General features: G+C 54.2%; 1 non-coding gene across 1 annotated transcript in view; it reads left to right on the plus strand.

The window, feature by feature from the left end:
- Nucleotides 1-3,653: 3,653 nt before the first annotated feature.
- LOC124733960 overlaps nucleotides 3,654-5,000 on the plus strand; it is a 1,909-nt gene continuing 562 nt past the window's right edge. Inside the window, exon 1 of the ribosomal RNA XR_007009235.1 lies at nucleotides 3,654-5,000. This exon is cut by the window's right edge and continues 562 nt beyond it. This is a non-coding gene — a ribosomal RNA (small subunit ribosomal RNA).

Here is a 5,000-nt window from a genome sequence, read left to right on the forward strand (position 1 = left end):
CATGCAATACCGCCATCTATGCGCATCTGACAACACTACGTCCGCACCACAAAACATACCGCCATCTGTAGGTCTCCCGCAACATGACCTCCTGCAACGACGCTACCGCCATCTATGAGACGCCAAGCCGACTAAGACAGCGATGGCGCCACAGTGGCCGCCTTTCGACGCCACCCACAAAGGCTGCAGCCTCTGTCGACCATAGCACCCAATCTCCAGTGGCTCTGCCGCACGAAGCCGTGGACCGGCAATGACGCCACCCGCACCCGTTCGTGCACCACCCCAACCGCCAAACTCGCACCTCCAGCGGATGAACGGCGGACGTTTCCCGCACTCGTAAAGTGCAATCCACCCCTATAACTTGCGTTTCATGAAGAGTTATTTCCAATATGCGACATTCCCGCTGTCCGTATACATGAGCCGCGACCTGTACCACTTACGAGCGAGAGACGCGATCGCGTTGCTCACTGTACGGCGTCCGATACCGAGCCATCAGCATGTCGGTCCCCATGCGCGTTGCACTCGCACTCGCAGTCGCAAAAACGTGGGGCAAATATATTACGCGGAAGAGTTATAACAGACCGAGCCCCACTGCATGGGGGGAGTCTTTGTCACTAATGTACACAGATGGAACATTTTGGACTGGAACCAGATTACCCGTACACACGGCGCTGATTAGTAATCAATGCAGAGCCATCAAACTACAGCAAATATACACAACTGTCCGTATACATGCTGAAAGAGTCTGCCCAAAATGGGAACCACACGTCAGCCAGACACTCTGATCACGCACCACTCTCTGCTTCTAACAGGCGCACATACAATATGTAAGCACCAGCATGGAACAACATCCAGTGCATCTTCTCCGCCACATTACACAATCCACACTATCACAACCAGACCAGGAGGTCCGTGCGGAAAATACAATATCCCAGCCTTTCGACATCCACCATTGCGCAGACCAGGCACCAACACCCACACATGTCCTATACAACGGTGCACCCAACATCACAATAGTACCTCCTGTCACAGCGCACAAACAATGACATGAGTCAAAGACACAGGTCTCACACAAGCATAGAATTGGAGCGCCGCCTCTAATAAGCCAAAGGTGCATCCTGACGTGACAAATCTGATCATGTCACAAGCATTCACTTACTATAATCACTATCAACGAACCTGCCGCCCCCGCCCCCCCCCCCCCCCCTACACCTTTCCGTACAACAACGTGTAACCTAACCTAACCTAACCTAACCTATGTTGTACCTTAACCTAACCTATGTTGTACCTTAACCTAACCTATGTTGTACCTTAACCTAACCTATGTTGTACCTTAACCTAACCTATGTTGTACCTTAACCTAACCTATGTTGTACCTTAACCTAACCTATGTTGTACCTTAACCTAACCCATGTTGTACCTTAACCTAACCCATGTTGTACCTTAACCTAACCCATGTTGTACCTTAACCTAACCCATGTTGTACCTTAACCTAACCCATGTTGTACCTTAACCTAACCCATGTTGTGCCTCAACCTAACCCATGTTGTGCCTCAACCTAACCCATGTTGTGCCTCAACCTAACCCATGTTGTGCCTCAACCTAACCCATGTTGTGCCTTAACCTAACCCATGTTGTGCCTCAACCTAACCCATGTTGTGCCTTAACCTAACCCATGTTGTGCCTTAACCTAACCCATGTTGTGCCTTAACCTAACCCATGTTGTGCCTTAACCTAACCCATGTTGTGCCTTAACCTAACCCATGTTGTGCCTTAACCTAACCCATGTTGTGCCTTAACCTAACCCATGTTGTGCCTTAACCTAACCCATGTTGTCGCCTTAACGTAACCCACGTTGTCGCCTAAACCTGCTCTGTAATTGTTATACGACTCGTTCAATTACTGTAGTGTTGCCCACCCGCAACCCTCGCAATATAGTTCGCTACTCGCACTGCCCGCACCCCTGTGTATCGCTTCATGTTAAACACCTTGCAAGTCTTGCTCACTTTCCACATGCTCCTGCTGTACACTGTAATGTGGATGGCAGCAGGACGTACATGCCGCCCCTCCCCACGTCCCCACCTTGCCCCCTGCCTTCGCAAGCTGGTTGGTGAGAAGTTTGCATGTTCAATGCCCTTCGCATGCGACGTACTCAGGCTACGTTGTGGTGCGGCCTGTGTCAACTGTCCGCTGATGTCGTACGCGTGAACCACAATCTGTACTGCACATTCGTCCTTATGTACTGAATGATACATCGTGGCACATGTGTGACCGCACAACGACTGCGCCCAAAAACGGCGGACCATACAGTGCAAATATTGTGCACGCAGCTACGTGTCGTCTCCCTATGAGAGCTGGATTGCAGTGTGGTACGCCATAGAGACGTGTGGGAGGAACGGACGCCGTGGATGGCGATCAGCATGAGCTGTCTGTTGATGTATTCGGACCTAGTCGTCTCTCCTCACACACCGTGATGGCATGGTGCACCGCGTTCCATATCTGCGACATGCTACAGAGGCCGGTTGACAGTCGTTCGAGCAATGGACATCGCATACGTACGGGGGCCACCTTCCACGTATTGTCTAGGCGTGCACATTTTGTTGCGTGTATGTGGGCAGACGTAGTGTGGCGTGACACCTGACACAGGCATGCAATAATCGTTGAAGTTGCAAATGGCGATGGACGCCTGCGTTTTCTGGTGAAGTTACGCAAATGAACAAATGGTAACCTGTTGTGGTGCGGTTGTTCTCGCTAGGGGTGAATCGGTGATGGCGACGATAGGTTGAGGTACTAACCGGTTGTTCCAGCGATACCCACCATGCCGACGAAACTGAACGGCATCTGGGTGTGAAGCGATACGCGGCGGTGGCTGGGTGGGACCGTCCCCGGCCGGTGAGGGGGCGCCTCCCGGCGTGCTGGCCGCGCGGTGCGTGGGCGCACGCGCTACAGCCGGCTGGTGGGGGCGGCCAGTGGCAGGCGCGCCGGCCGACGGACGCGGCAGGCGTCGCAGCTGCGCGCCGGCGCACCCTGCGCGCGGCGCCGTGCGGCCAAAGTAGGTCCTCGCGGGCCCGGTGCGAAGCGCGGTGGACATCTTCAGTGTGCTGGTCCGATTGAGGACTGTGTGCGTTGAGGATGCGCCGCCGCCCGGCGCTCGGCGCCGCGACGCCGTCTGCTGCTCGGTCGCCCCAGCGGTTCTCGCTGGTGGTTTGTATCGCAGCTGTGCGGATGTGTTGGCGCGTGCGCTGTGCTGGGAGAGTTCGCTTCGGCACCCAAGTGGGGCTTTTGTCCTTCTGTGGCGCTGGCGTTGGAGCTGCCGGTCACCGTAGGTGGCGCGTGTTGTCTCCCGCCGGCAATGCCACGACAGCACGCTCCCGGGCCTCTGTCGGCAGCGGCAAGCTCAGTTGGGAGCACGGGTGGTCGCACCGAAAGCGTCTACTCGCCTAACTCCGGGCGATTGCGCCTCTCTCGAACCCGACCAAGTACTTGGGACGGCGCTGCGCGCCGCCGGGACCTGAGAGGGTTTCGAGGTGTATTGTGCAGGGGAGCTCAGCCTCCTCCTGTTTGCAGAATGATTGAGCGGACGCTTGCGTGTTCGCGCGGGCCCCCGGGACACACTCCCGGGCGGCCGGCTGCTCAGCTCTAGTTGACGCAGCTCCCTGGTTGATCCTGCCAGTAGTCATATGCTTGTCTCAAAGATTAAGCCATGCATGTCTCAGTACAAGCCGCATTAAGGTGAAACCGCGAATGGCTCATTAAATCAGTTATGGTTCCTTAGATCGTACCCACGTTACTTGGATAACTGTGGTAATTCTAGAGCTAATACATGCAAACAGAGTCCCGACCAGAGATGGAAGGGACGCTTTTATTAGATCAAAACCAATCGGTCGGCTCGTCCGGTCCGTTTGCCTTGGTGACTCTGAATAACTTTGGGCTGATCGCACGGTCCTCGTACCGGCGACGCATCTTTCAAATGTCTGCCTTATCAACTGTCGATGGTAGGTTCTGCGCCTACCATGGTTGTAACGGGTAACGGGGAATCAGGGTTCGATTCCGGAGAGGGAGCCTGAGAAACGGCTACCACATCCAAGGAAGGCAGCAGGCGCGCAAATTACCCACTCCCGGCACGGGGAGGTAGTGACGAAAAATAACGATACGGGACTCATCCGAGGCCCCGTAATCGGAATGAGTACACTTTAAATCCTTTAACGAGTATCTATTGGAGGGCAAGTCTGGTGCCAGCAGCCGCGGTAATTCCAGCTCCAATAGCGTATATTAAAGTTGTTGCGGTTAAAAAGCTCGTAGTTGGATTTGTGTCCCACGCTGTTGGTTCACCGCCCGTCGGTGTTTAACTGGCATGTATCGTGGGACGTCCTGCCGGTGGGGCGAGCTGAAGGCGTGCGACCGCCTCGTGCGTGCTCGTGCGTCCCGAGGCGGACCCCGTTGAAATCCTACCAGGGTGCTCTTTATTGAGTGTCTCGGTGGGCCGGCACGTTTACTTTGAACAAATTAGAGTGCTTAAAGCAGGCAAGCCCGCCTGAATACTGTGTGCATGGAATAATGGAATAGGACCTCGGTTCTATTTTGTTGGTTTTCGGAACCCGAGGTAATGATTAATAGGGACAGGCGGGGGCATTCGTATTGCGACGTTAGAGGTGAAATTCTTGGATCGTCGCAAGACGAACAGAAGCGAAAGCATTTGCCAAGTATGTTTTCATTAATCAAGAACGAAAGTTAGAGGTTCGAAGGCGATCAGATACCGCCCTAGTTCTAACCATAAACGATGCCAGCCAGCGATCCGCCGCAGTTCCTCCGATGACTCGGCGGGCAGCCTCCGGGAAACCAAAGCTTTTGGGTTCCGGGGGAAGTATGGTTGCAAAGCTGAAACTTAAAGGAATTGACGGAAGGGCACCACCAGGAGTGGAGCCTGCGGCTTAATTTGACTCAACACGGGAAACCTCACCAGGCCCGGACACCGGAAGGATTGACAGATTGATAGCTCT

This window comes from Schistocerca piceifrons, unplaced genomic scaffold (assembly GCF_021461385.2).
Source record: "Schistocerca piceifrons isolate TAMUIC-IGC-003096 unplaced genomic scaffold, iqSchPice1.1 HiC_scaffold_1416, whole genome shotgun sequence".
Taxonomy (NCBI): Eukaryota; Metazoa; Arthropoda; class Insecta; order Orthoptera; family Acrididae; genus Schistocerca; species Schistocerca piceifrons.